Genomic DNA, 15,282 nt, shown 5'->3' with positions numbered 1-15,282 from the left:
ATCTCATTACCTAGTGCAAATGCTATGGGGTGTTGTGGATTTTGGTTATTCATACCACGACCTTGATGAAAAAAAAATTACAGCAGAACTTGTATCACCATGACCGTCAGTGGTAATGCAATTCGCGTTCAAGCAGGCCACGGCATTTTGGAAGTAACATTTATTTAACATCTGTAGTGGTCATTCCGAAGCTTCTGTTGCTTTGACTACATGCGACATGCTCCGGTATCCTCCCACTTTGCTATGGCACTCGTTTGCCAAGGTCACCCTTAAGCATGACAATGTCTGTATCACGCTGACGCAGTGGCGATGATGGAATGACGTCGACGCAAAAACAAAGATGGTATGAGATGACGATTATTAAATGATAACTATGGTACCACGATGATAGTGTGATGACAACAGGCGGTATGAAGAAGCTGGAATGACAACCAAGGCACGACCATGACGGCATGACTATGATGGCATCACAACAGCGGCATAATCTGAGCGTTTACTCTGAGCGCGCATGCCTGCCCACAGGGGCCGCTGTATCTTGAAAGCCATCTGCGACGGGGGCACAGTCCACCGTGCACTGTGTTTTCGCGGCTAGAGTTCACTTTGATGCGAGCGGCAGCACGAAGGTCAATTCACTCACTGCTGCTTCTGCGCTTCCTCACCATAGGGTTCTGACAGCAAGTTTCCACGGTCATCGAGTGAGATGTGTTCATGTTTGCTTGTGCGTGCGTGACACCATGCTTGTTAATGTGCAAGAGCCGCAGCGACGGATGTGCTTTCGCACGCTCCCGCCATTGCATCATTCTGCCCGCTCCTTGCGAAGAATGCTGGGATGCGTGGCTGGCATGGCTTGGTGCGTCGGGCTAAAAATATGAACGGAGCTATTCATGCACCAGCAACGGGAACATGCCCGACGGTGGAGACACGCCGGCAGCCGCACAACCGGCCTGGTTATTGGTTGCGCCGGCAGCCGCACTGTAACCGGCATTTCGTCTCCAGCAACTGCACTATAAGCGATACGTGTATATATGGAGTGCTATGGGGAAATTAACGGGAGTCTGAAAAGACCGTACTATATCTGGTCCTGCACTAAAAGCGGTTACGTTATAATTGGTCTATACTGTAGATGAATAGATAGGCTCAAAATGGCTGAAGGAGGTGAAGCGTGCTAATCACATTAAAATGTTATGGAACAAGCTCTGCTCTTGCAGTTGATTTCAGGTTATGAATGAGAGTCCTGTTTCTCTGACAACAAGCAGTGGTGACTGCGGTACTTTATGTAGTATCACCGTGGTCTTTGAGGTCACACATTGTCTACACAGCCCAGACAACAGCGTGCTGCAATGTGGTATGCCATATGAAACTTGCATTTGCAACACTTCACTTAAGAGTTATAAAGGATAGAACGCACTTGATAAAATTCAAACGCCTTTCAAGTTTTACTGCCACAAACAAGCTTAACAGCAGCTCCCAGCAGCTCCTGCCTTTGTTTCAAATAGCTTTATATGTACTGTGGGTTTGCATTTCATGATGTAGGTGGAAGTCATTCAGTGCAGTTCGGACCCCCGATATTCAGTATTTTAGCGTACTTGTTTGTGGTTATTTTAAAATTCTTACTCTGTGTTTTTTAGATAGAAAGTTTAATATGCTGCATGTATTTGTGATCTTCACTCTGCCTTGCTCACCAACTTGCTTTAAACCCTTAAAAACCACGTCACTTGTCTTTAGTCTTACTAATTACACCTGTACAGAAGGTGTAACCTCAATTAAGCTTCACCTTAACGTTGTGAACCTCTCAGAGATAGAAAATAAATAGCTTGGCTAGTTCTTTTTTATAAGATATATGAATCCTTATCTTAAGAGAGCCGAGTTTGCTGCAGCTCAGTTAGTGTCATCGTGCACTGATCACAAGTTTGAGAGCCAGTTGCCAAGCTACTGGGCGTATGTTCATGCGTTGCCATGACTATGTCGAGATGGAGAACTGGACCACTGTCTCCATTGCTCACTAATATTTTGTTAATGCTTCTCTGATTGGCTCAAAATGCCATCTCTGCCAAACTGGGCAAGGTCCAAAATAGCACTGCAGAATAGAACAGCAGTGCTGCGACTGCTGTTCTAAATAAGTCATCGGCCACACCAGGCACCGTCTATGCTCAAAAAGTTTGCATGTTTTGTTCCCGAAGACTGGAAATTTCTGAGAATATGGTTTTCGTACCGCTTGTTTATTTTGTTTGTGCAAAATGCACAAACTTGGGTATTTCTTCAACAGTGGCGCACTAACGGGGAGGGAGGTTGGTTCTATCCCCCCCCCCCACGTCCAGCCCCACCAGTCCAACGTATGCCTTCAGTGCTCTGTTCACATTGTTATTACAATTCAGGAGGTGGCTTGAAGTTGAATTTTCCTGATTAACAAAAACACTACCATTGTCTTGTATTTATTCATTCACTCCTGAATTTGAGTAAAACACTGAAGAATGAAACATCGTCATCATCCTTGGTGTCATTATTATTATAATTATTAGGCATTTTATTTGCTGTTTGATTCCTCTGACTAAAGCAAGGAAATTGCATATTATGCAAAGTGCTTTTCCCGCACCCTCCCCCCCCCCCTCCTCCACCTGGCAGAGATCCTGGGTGCGCTACTGTTCTTCAAGCATGGAAATGTTGCAAATGTTGCCTTATCATTACTTTCCGATGCAAGGTCTACAATGTGGTAGATACTGGCACCACTTGTTTTGCTATGAGGTAATGATTGCATGTGGAGCAGGCAATTTTTTTGGGCATGACCAAATGTTATCTAAATGAGAATGAAGGCTTCTTGCCTTACGTGAATTTTTGAACTGTTTGATAGTCATTGTTTGTACCACTAACGTGATGTGCGGTCTTATTTGGTTCATTTAATGTGTAAGCATTCTTTGGAGAGTACCCCAGCAAAATATGTCTGTCGCGCAAAAAGTGTAATGCCTTGTATCTGCACAAAAGCCTAATTTACAAAGTTAGGACATTTAATCGTTATAATAGTTTAAATGTAAATGATTGGTAGCTTTATAAGCAGTAAGAAACATTTGAAACCAAAACAAACAACAAATTGGCCAGAGAGAATGCCCATATGATCAGATTTATGCATAGTCGTAGGGATACATAGGGCTCCATATAAAATGGATGGGGAAGCCTATTGTAGGGGTGGGCCAACCTGAAATTTGGGGGTACGCTTACACATACTTGGATAACTCATGTGGAGTTTCTGCATACTCTTTCGTAGTAAAAAGCTATGTTGAAATCATTCACATGCGTTCTTGCTAGCGAGTGAGGCCTGTTGGGTTTCAGCCGTGGTTTCAGCGAACAAGAGTGGGTACATATTGAAATCTGTGGTAAATGTTTTGTATTTCTGGGCACCGTAGCAAAAGCAGATGTAACAGTATTCGCCGACGAAGAGGTGCTTCGCCATTGCTATTCACTGCTCAAAGTACTCTGCATGCCTCAGAAGTAATTAATTGGGCAAAAATTGGGGGACGCCTATGCTTCGCCTTCAAGAAAAATCCGATAGCATTCAAAGATTCCTGACTGCTACCCACGCTTCCCGGCAACTGCTGCTTATGTAACCGTAATGTTTACCGGAAAACGCTGGCGGCGAACGCTATGCATGAAGGCAAGCTTTCTGATAAAAACGCGGCATGTTGCGTGGGCCGGTCCCGGAGGTAGTGCACAGCCGCGCCAAGAAATAGCAGTGTTTTCAGGTTTCTGTTACTGTTTAGCACTTTTATTATTTCACTCTGAGAAGGTTTAACATAAAAGGCATGCGCCGTCGGTGTTCTGTTTCACGACATTTGTTTGTGGGCTGTCATTCTCAAAATTCCGAGGAATAACTTTGTCAATTATATAAGACAAGGTATGAGCAACTTTAGTGATAGAATAATGTGGCAATATATGTCGTATAGCAAGGCGTGGCATATACATATACGTAAATATAATTTTTGTTTAACGGACAACGCCGCCGACGCCCAGCCTGTGCCCAGCGGTGTTGGCCGACGCCGACAACGGATTGCACCGGTACAGTGGCAGCACCGGATTTCCAACAGCGCAGTTGAACCAAGGTCGATTGGTTGGAACTAGAGTGTACTAGAATATGGTCGAGTGGGACGAGCGGCTGGGGCGGCGCATGCTTTGCAGTGAGGCGCCCGACGTGGAAAAATACTGTGGCGGCGCTGCGATCGAACTGGATTGGGCCACATCAAGGTCGCGCCGTTGGAAACTGCTGGCGATACTGCTCGGCAGGGTCATTCGCACTACTTCGCGCGCTGGTATTTGCAGTTAAGACCTCTCAAATGGTGTTCATAATCGAATATGACATGTATATATGTCTTAAGAATAAATGCCTTTCTTTCTCTTCATTTTATTTTTAATGCCGCTCGGTGATTGCGCGTGCATTGCGGCCGCAGTGTCGGCTTTCATTCTACTATGTTATTGTACGGTTCCCTTTGGAGAACAAATATTTTTCTCGTTCTTCAAGCAGCATGTATCTCTCGTGTGTATTGTTCCGCATATAGTTTTCCATCAGTAGGTCTTGCGAAACGCAAACGGAGAAACATATGTAACCTTCCTGCTTGCCGCTTCAAACAAGTAAAGCATATCTGCCCCATCCGGTACCTTGTACTCAGATTTCTTTCTTCTTTTGGGTTTTTTTACGTGCCAAAACCAGTTCTGATTATAAGGTCACGCCGTAGTGCAGGGCTCCGGATTAATTTTGACCACCTGGGGTTCATTAACGTCCACTACAACGCAAGCACACGGGCTTCTTGCATTTCGCCTCCACCGAAATGCGGCCGCCGCGGCCAGGGATTCGATTCCGCGACCTCGTCCTCAGCAGCGCAACGCCTTAGCTAACTGAGCCCCCGCGGCGGGTACTCAGATTTACGGGAAGCATTGTTATTGAAAAAAAAAAAAACTGCAGCGCAACATTCTATTCAAGTTTCCGCCTTACTCGCGTAACAGAATGCGGAGTAATTGGTACGGGGTCCTTTATCGCGGTCATGTCTTGGTGTCATTCTGGAAATTCATTTCAAGTGGATGCGTTTTGCAACATCACCGGCTACAATTCGTAAATTGCAATATGTGTCGTAAAGTAATTAACTAAGAAGCTCATTAATCAATTTTGTTAATAAGGTGAATAGGTGTTTCGATTTCTCGTGCTACTAATGTCCGCCTCTTCGAATAACCCAGCTCATCAATGAGAATTGTGCTAACTGCCACAGGAGATTTTTAAAAATTCACCTAAACCTTAATTTCGAACACCCGGTATAGTGGAATACGGCGTTGCGCTGCTAAACTGGAGCTCGCGGGTTCAATCCGTCGCGGAATTCGATGGGAACAAATGGAAAACACTCGTGTACTTCTATTTAGGTGCACGTTAAAAAGCCCCAGGTGGGGAAATCTAAACCGGGTACCTCATACTCATATCGTGGTTTTGCCACGTAAAACCCACAAATTTGTTTGAACTAAAAAAAAAAAGACAGGTGGCTGCGTTCTTCGTCTTTTTTCTAGGAGTGTAAACAAAATAAATTATTCTCGAGTCTGATTTCCGAGAAAAACATGTTACGCTTATCCTATATTTCATACATAAATGTAATGCCATTCCCAAATGTCTGTCCGCTCAACTAAGCAGCTTGTATATTATAAGCGGCTGCTTTCAGTTATTCAATGCACTATCATAACGACAATAAGGAAGCAATTAGAGAAACGGCATACCTCACATACACGTACAGATATGTGTAGATCTGCTGCGTTCGTTCAAGAAGATAAGTGTGGTACCACATGGGGCACCCAGTTTTAATGGATTGCAAAGATGGTGAGACTGTCAAAAAAAAAGTTTTCCTTGCCTGAATCAAGTTAGCAGATTTACAGGCTACCCCAAAACGGGGCATTTATATTCAATGACAGCTTATTACACTTATTAGCAGGGCTTATTAGCAGCTTATTAGCCGGACTTATTAACACTCCTGCGTTAATTTTCTCAGGAACTGCGCCTCTGCGCAACAGCCACAACTCTCCGGCAGCACAATCATTCGGAATAACAGTCCGCACTTGCATCGGTAACTCACCTTTGAGACTGCAATAGTGCTGCTATGCGTTACATTCGTACGGAAACGACTGTTCGGCGTCGTACAGCATATCAATAACACTTGCATATATATATATATATATATATATATATATATATAGTTTTAATTGCCTGCTATGAATATATTTCTGCGAATGAGAGTTTTATGTGCAGTATTCACTAATACGTGTGTTTCGTATGCAAACGTGCACGGTCGGGAGTTCTCACTGTACCATTTGTACCATTCTCATGTACCCTTTGATTTAATTACGTAGAAATACATCGGTCATTCTTCGCGCCACGCAGCTAATAAACCTGGTTTAGTTCACTTTAATATTGTTTTCTTCGATCATTGTTCCTGATCAATATCCACCGACAAGAAGCGCGCGTAAAATGACACGCTATCAGTAATAAAATTTTCCTACGTAGCTTCATGTTGCAGAGATGCCAGTTGCTTTTAGAAGACAGTGTTAAAACAATGGTTCACTTGACTGAAACTACCTTTGGTACCCGCCGTGAAGAGTCATGAGCGCACCAAAGCAACTAAAACATAAAAACAAATGTACTACAAAGACGTTCTGTGAGAAAAACTGGGCGCCGCCAGCGTCCGCGTAGCGAACGCGCGCTCGCTAGCAGACGACGCGCTTGACAACGACAGCAAAACTGAAGACGACGCGTTGTATAATCCATGCCTCAAATATATATGTTTGGCAAGATGGTGTAAACATAAATTTGCAGTTGAAATAAAGCACTATTTTAAGAGCGTACTATGCGCAATCGGCCTCGGCGCCCGCAGCGAAAGTGCGTTGAATATGCCGCGGAGCGCGTCTCCGCCCCAATCCAGTTCGCTCGCAGCGCCCTCGCAAAATTTTTCCACACGCGGCGCCTCAGCGTGAGAGCGCCGTTCGGCCCACTCGACCATTATCTAGTACACTCTAGTCAACACCTAAATATTCTTCCACCGTGGTACTAGACAATGGTCGAGTGGGCCGAACGGCGCTCTGCCGCTGAGGCGCCGCGTGTGGAAAAATTGTGCGAGGGCGCTGCGAGCGAACTAGATTGGGGCGGAGACGCGCTCCGCGGCATATTCAACGTACTTTCGCTGCGGGCGCCGAGGCCGATTGCGCATAGTACGCTCTTAAAATAGCGCTTTATTTCAACTGCAAAATTGTGTTTACACCATATTGCCAAACATATATATTTGAGGCATGGATTACACAACGCGACGTCTTCAATTTTGCTGTGGTTGTCAAGCGCGTCGTCTGCTATAGCGAGCGCGCGTCCGCTTCGCGGACACTGGAGGACGCCCAGCTTTTCTCGCAGAACGTCTGTGCAGTAGATATTTTTATGTTTAAGTTGCTTTGGTGCGCCCATGACTCTTGACGGCCGGTGCCAAATGTAGTTTTAGCCAAGTCAACTGCTGTTTTTTACCACTGTCTTCTAAAAGCAACTGGTAGCTCTGCAACATGAAGCTACGTAAGAACATTTTATTATTGATATCGTGTCATTTTACGCGCGCTTCTTGTTGGTGGGTATTGATCAGGGACAATGATCGAAGAAAGCAAGATTAGAGTGAAATAAACCAAGTTTATTAACTGCGTGGCGCGAAGAATGGCGAATGTATTTCTAGGCAATTAAATCAAAGGGTACATAGACTTATATATTCCCGATATATGTGCAAGGGAAAAAATAACAAATATTCTAAATGCACTAACAGAAAAAGCGAGAACTCCCGACCGGAATAAGCGCACGTGTTTGCAGCAACAAACACACTTATCAGTGAATACTGCACATCAAACTCTCATTCGCAGAAATAATACTCATAGCAGGCAAAACCATCTTATATATATATATATATATATATATATATATATATATATATATATATATATATATATATATATACGCAAGTGTTATTGATATACTGTACGACGTCGAATAGTCGTTTCCGTTCGAATGTAACGCATAAACAGCACCATTGAAATCTCAAAAGTGAGTGACTGATGCAAGTGAGGACTGTTATTCCGAATGATTGTGCTGCCGGTGAGTCGTGGCTGTTGCGCAGAGGCGCAGTTCCTGAGAGAATTAACGCACGGGTGTTAATAAGTCCTGCTTAACAAGTTCCTAGCTGTCATTTAATATAAACGCCTCCGCTAGGGGGCAGCCTGTAAATCTGCTAACTTGATTCAGGCAAGGAAAACTTTTTTGACAGTCCCGCAGCCATAATGAAACTAGTGGGTGCCCGGCGGCGGTGGGAATCGAACCCATAGCCTCCCGCAGCCGAGGCGGGCGCTCTACCACTAGGCCACGGCTGTGGGACTGTCAAAAAAGTTTTCCTTGCCTGAATCAAGTTAGCAGATTTACAGGCTGCCCCCAAACGGAGGCGTTTATATTAAATGACAGCTAGGAACTTGTTAAGCAGGACTTATTAACGCCCGTGCGTTTGCAATCCATTAAAACTGGGTGCCCCATGTGGTACCGCACTTATCTTCAACGAACGCAACAGATCTGCACATATCTCTACGTGTATGTGAGGTATGCCGTTCCTTTAATGGTTTCATTATGGTCGTTATGATAGTGCACCGGATAACTGAAAGCAGCCGTTTATAATATACAAGCTGCTGAGTTGAGCGGTCATACATTTGGGAACGGCATTGCATTTATGTATGAAATATAGGATAAGCGTAATATGTTTTTCTCGGAAATCAGACTCGAGAATAATTTACAACTATTTTGTTTACATGTCCCCTAGAAAAAAGCCGAAGAACGCAGCCACATGCTTTTCTCTCTCTCTTAATTTAAATAAATTCTTGGGTTTACGTAGAAAAACCGCGATATGATTATGAGGTTTAGATTTCACCACATGGGCTTCTTTAACGCGCACCTAAATAGAAGCACACGAGTGTTTTTCCTTTTCGCTCCCGTCGAATTTCGCGACCTGGATTGAACCCGCGAGTTCCATGGAGTTTAGCAGCCCAACGCCGTATCGACTATATAGCCACTAATTAGGCTACCGCGCCAGCTTTCTTTCTTTCCTTCTTTTTTTATTTTTTTGAAGTATTGACAGGGAAAAAATTGCCACGTACGGCTTATATGGCCAAAGATAAGCATATAGAATGACTAACTAAAACTGTTTTCGGCGCTCGAGGTCCTTCCGCAATAAATGACCCCGTACCAATTACTCCTGTTACGCGAGGAAGGCGGAAACTTGAATGGAATGTTACGCGGCAGTTTAGTCTCTTTTTTTATCTATAACAATGCTTCCCGTACATCTGAGTACAAAACGCCGGACGGGGCAGATATGCTGTATACTTGTTTGAAGCGGCAAGCAGTAAGGTTACATGTGTTTCTCCGTCTGCGTTTCGCAAGACCTACTGATGGAAAACTATATGCACAACAATACACACGAGAGACACATGCAGCTTGAAGAACGAGAAAAATATTTGTTCTCCAAAGGGAACCGTACAATAAAATAGTAGAATGAAAGCCGACACTGCGGCCGCAATGCACGCGCATCACCGAGCGGCATCAAAAAATAAAATAAAGAAGATAAAGAAAGGAATTTATTCTTAAGGCATAAATACATGTCATAAGCAATTATGAACCCCATTTGATCGGTCTGAACGCAAATATCAGCGCGCGAAGTAGTACGAATGACCCTGCCGAGCTGTATCGCCAGCAGTTTCCAACGGCGCGACCTTGATGCGGCCCAATCCACGTCGATCGCAGCGCCGCCACAATATTTTTCCACACCGGGTGCCTCACTGCAAAGCATGCGCCGCCCCAGCCGCTCGTCCCACTCGACCGTATTCTAGTACACTCTAGTTCGCACGTATACTAGCGCACCATGCGCTTCAGAGGCCACGCGCAGGCTTCGCGGCGGCACCGCTAGATGGCGCCGAGTGCTCTTAGCGAAGGAGAGTCCCACTGCAGCACACGCCTCATACATAACTCGCTTCGATGGTGGCAATACGCTGTGTCACTTACATTGATTCAATGCTAAACGCATTACCGCCGACAGTAATCGTGAGATGGGATGTGTCGATTTTTTTTTTTTGTTTTTTTTACTAAGGGAAAGAAACGTCCCAACGTGCGCCGATCCCAAAGGCGGTACAATGTCACGTGGTGTCTTCGTATCGTAATCTGATAGATGAAACGAGTGAGGAATGTGAACCCATCCCAAAAGCGGGTGCAGTGTAACACAGTCAGCGGTAAATAAATCTGTGACCGAATGGAAACTATCGCACGCGCTCTGGCTCGTGGTACTGTGACGTGCGGCATGCGTCAGCTGTCTCAAAGAGGTAGATGGCACTACAGAAACATGCGTGTGATCGTGGCCTGAGAAATAAAGAAGAAAAAATGCGAAAGCTGGCACTAGGCCACGCAAAGCTCAAGACAAAGCGAAGTTGGCCGATTGATTGCGTCTCTTGGTTGTAGCTAGCTAGGTTATCTCTCTGTCTCTCTTTCTTTCTTGCTCTCGCTTTCTTTCTTTCTCTTCCTGTATCTGTCTCTCCTTCTTTCTCTTTCTTTCTGTATCTCTCCCTCACTCTCATTTTATCTTTCTCTCTCCCAAAGAAAGTTGTGCTGCAATCGTCAGTACAATGCAACCATATGGTTCCCATAAATGCACGCTTTTGCGGCTCGAGGTGGCGTTTGGGCAAGGAATCCACCAAGCCCATCGATGAATACATCGAGTAGTAGGAAATGAAGGAAAAGGTTTAATTTACATTATGTACACTGGCCCCTGGTACGGAAGCCCACTCCATCAGGAGCATATTCAATGTCCGAGTTCGTATCATCAGGTCCCGTTAACACCCCCCCCCATCCCACTGCACCACCGGTCTTCGCTTTTAATCCCTTCGTCTTCCCTAGGAGACTTGACTGGGAAATCTGCTGACCTTGGTGCGGCCAATCATAGGGGTTGTATTGTTAACCGAACTCCACCTCTACTGTTGCCTTTTCGCCCTCACATTTGCTTCCATCGTGTGGTCAACTCGGAAACCGATATCGTTGCCGTTCCCACGGTAGTAATTCCTCGAAGTTGACCTCTCGAGAACGTTCATTTTGTTTTATTTATTTCTCTTGGGCGGAGAGCGCTAACGCGCCAGGATGACGTCACGGCGCGTGCGCAGTAGCACGCAGTTGGTGGTCATCATCATCATCAGCCTATATTTTGTGTCCACTGCAGGACGAAGGCCTCTCCCTGCGATCTCCAATTACCCCTGTCTTGCGCTAGCGTATTCCAACTTGCGCCTGCAAATTTCCCAACTTCATCATCCCATCTGGTTTTCTGCCGACCTCGACTGCGCTTCCCTTCTCTTGGTATGCATTCTGTAACCCTAATGGTCCAACGGTTATCCATCCTACGCATTACATGGCCTGCCCAGCTCTATTTCTTCCGCTTAACGTCAACTAGAATATCGGCTATTCCCGTTTGTTCTCTGATCCACACCGCTCTCTTCCTGTCTCTTAAAGTTAGTCCTAACATTTTTCGTTCCATCGCGCATTCTGCGGTCCTTAACTTGTTCTCGAGCTTCTTTGTTAACCTCCAATTTTCTGCCCCATATGTTAGCACCGATAGAATGCAATGATTGTACACTTTTCTTTTCAACGACAGTGGTAAGCTCCCAGTCAGGATTTGGCAATGCCTGTCGTATGCACTCCAACCCAATTTTATTCTTCTGTAAATTTCTTTCTCGTGATCAGGGTCCCCTGTGAGTAATTGACCTAGATAAACGTACTCCTTTACAGACTCTAGAGGCTGACTGGCGATCCTGAATTCTTGTTCCCCTGCCAGGCTATTGAACATTATCTTTGTCTTCTGCTTATTAATCTTCAACCCAATTCCTACACTTTCTCGATTAAGGTCCTCAATCATTTGCTGTAATTCGTCTGCATTGTTGCTGAATGGGACAATGTCATCTGCAAACCGAAGGTTGCCGAGATATTCACCGTTGATCCTCACTCCTAAGCCTTCCCAGTCTAAGAGCTTGAATACTTCTTCTAAGCATGCAGTGAATAGCATTGGAGAGATTGTGTCTCCTTGCCTGACCCCTTTCTTGATAGGTAACTTTCTACTTTTCTTGTGGAGAACCAAGGTAGCTGTGGAATCCTCGTAGATGTTTGTTAAGATATTCACGTATGCCTCCTGTACTCCTTGATTGCGCAATGCCTCTATGACTGCTGGTATCTCTACTGAATCAAATGCCTTTTCATAATCTATGAAGGGCATAAACAGAGGTTGATTGTACTCCGCAGATTTCTCGATCACCTGATTGATGACATGAATACTATCCATCATAGAATATCCCTTTCTGAAGCCAGCCTGTTCTTTTGGTTGGCTGAAGTCAAGTGTTGCCCTGATTCTATTGGAAATTGTCTTGGTGACTATTTTATACAATACTGAAAGCAAGCTAATGGGTCTATAATTCTTCAATTCTTTAACGTCTCCCTTCTTATGGATTAGTATAATGTTGGCGTTCTTCCCGCTCTCTGGTACACTTGAAGTTGTGAGGCATTGCGTATAAAAGGCCGCAAGCTTTTCAAGCATGATATCTCCTCCATCTTTGATTAAATCTACTGTTATTCCATCTTCTCCAGCAGCTTTCCCCCTGGTCATGTCTTTCAAGGCCCTTCTAACTTGATCGCTAGTTATAGAAGGAGCCTCTGTATCCGGTTCATCACTATTTCGAATGAAAGTAGCTTGACTGTTTTGGGCACTGTACAGGTCAGTGTAGAATTCTTCCGCTGCTTTTACTATGTCATCAAAATTGCTGATGATATTACCATGCTTAACTTTCAGTGCATACATCTTGCCTTGTCCTATGCCAAGCTTTCTTCTTACTGATTTAATGTGGCGTCCATATTCTACGGCCCTTCCTCAATCTTTCCCACATTATAATTTCGAATATCCCTTACTTTCTTCTTGTTGATCAGTTTTGAGAGTTCAGCGAATTCTATCTGATCTCTTGAGTTGGACATTTTCATGTTTTGTCGTTTCTTTATTAAGTCCTTTGCTTCTTGGGAGAGCTTACCTACTGGTTGCCTTGGTGCCTTACCTCCTACTTCAATTGATGCTTCTGAGATCAACCTAGTTACGGTTTCATTCATGACCTCTATGTTGTCTTTATCTTCATTTTCTAAAGCTACATATTTGTTTGCGAGCACCAGCCTGAATTGGTCTACTTTTACCCTTACTGCCTCCAGGCTGGCCTGTTTCCTCTTGACTAATTTCACTCTTTCTTTCTTCAAATGGAGAGAAATCCTAGACCTCACTAACCTATGGTCACTGCACTTTACCTAACACTTCTACATCCTGCACTATGCTTGGATCGGTAGAGAGTATGAAACCTATTTCATTCCTTTTTTCTCCATTAGGGCTTTTCCAGGTCCACTTCCTGTTGCTGCGCTTCCTGAAGAACGTATTCATTATTCGGAGCCTATTCCTTTCCGCGAATTCTACTAACATCTCTCCTCTTGCATTCCTGGAATCGATGCCGTAGTTGCCAATGGCTTGCTCACCAACCTGCTTTTTGCCCACTTTTGCATTGAAGTCACCCATGACTACAGTATACTGAGTTTGCACCTTTCTCATTGCTCATTCAACATCTTCATAAAACTGTTATATTTCTTCATCATCGTGACTAGAGGTTGGGGCGTAGCCTTGTACTACCTTCATTTTGTACTAGTACAAGGCTACGCCCCAACCTCTATCATGACTCCCTCTACCTCCCTCATGACTCCGCAGTTGGCGGTAGCTCGGCGTAAAACCCCTCCATCCATGTGCCACTGCCGCTTTTGCTAAGTAGCGCCAACCTTTCATGTGCGCTGCTGTTCCCTGATTTGTCGCTCAAACCAGTTTCCGCTTCCAGGGTTTCCGTTTCTGGTTTTTCTACTTCCGGGATTTCCGGTTCCTGAATTTTCGCTTGTTGCATGCTCGCACCTCTAAGCAGCAGTGACGTCGCTTCCGTTAAAAACGACAGCTGGGACTACGTAAGTTCCGTTTGACACCGGAAACTGAGGGGGTGAGCAAGGGAGGAGCGTGGACGTGGAGGGTAGGTTGGCGGTACTTAACCTGGTCGGCGAAAACGCAAATAGAGGGGCTTTAGCTCGGCGGAGCCGTGTCTGTGTGGCGTCACCAGGTTGCCATGGCTACGGCGCGGCAGTTTCGTGCCACACGCACAAATTACAGCTGGCTTAAACTGCGGAAGAAGACAACACTCGAGCCAATGCTGACGATAATAATTTCGTGGCACACACACACAAATTACGGCTGGCTTAAACAACTTCGCTGCTAAAAGGAATTGTGGCTTAACGGCTCAAGGATCGGGCTGCTCTGCCCAAAGTCAGCGGTTCGATCCCACTTTCGGACACTTGAATTTTCCGTTTATTGAAGTGACTGGAAGCGAGGCGAGATAGGAACCTACCTACCTACCTACCGCAAAGTGCCTGGGATGAGCCAAAGAATGCTTTGCATTGAAAAAGGAATTGAGGGTCATGTCCTGAGCCTCATGCGGGCCATCGACTTCAATATGGGAGAAGGCAGTGGAAGAATGTCACTTGCGGCCACTGGTTGAGGCAATGGGAGAACCACCATTAAGGGAAGGGAAGTTCACGTTATCACACCACCGCCTCCTAGCATTTAACTTGCTCCTATCTTCCCTATTACTAAAACGTTTTTTTGATTATTGTGGTATAATGCTTCTTGGATTGTACTCCCCAACTTCTAGAGACTGATTTCTTTCTCCCTTTAAGGAATTGCCTACAGCTCCAAACATGTCTTTTCATTATGGTGGGAATGAGAAGATCGGGTCACATCGACGTAAACAAGCATTCCCCAGAACAAGGTCTTATACCTTTAATTTGGCTCTCAGAGGGGTGCAATAATGACAAGCGGCTTCGCTTGACGGTGAAATAATGTAAAGAAAACTGTCTACCGTCATGGCACCACAACCCGCGCAGGAAGATTTTGCTTACATACATTGATGACATTGCTTAAAATTGTATTTTATGCGCTTCTGTAAACATTTCTTTCTTTGCATTAGAGACTAAGTTCGTTATTCTCAGTTAGCGCGTGCTGAAACGTGGCGTTGCCTTCGCGCAGACTAACGGTGCGGTGCCTCAGTGGGTCCTCAGGAGTGCCATCTTGACATGGCGACGCGCATCAGTGCGAGTAGCTTTATGGGAGT

Source organism: Dermacentor silvarum, chromosome 8, assembly GCF_013339745.2.
Source record: "Dermacentor silvarum isolate Dsil-2018 chromosome 8, BIME_Dsil_1.4, whole genome shotgun sequence".
Taxonomy (NCBI): Eukaryota; Metazoa; Arthropoda; class Arachnida; order Ixodida; family Ixodidae; genus Dermacentor; species Dermacentor silvarum.
Note: the sequence above shows the minus strand (reverse complement) of the source record.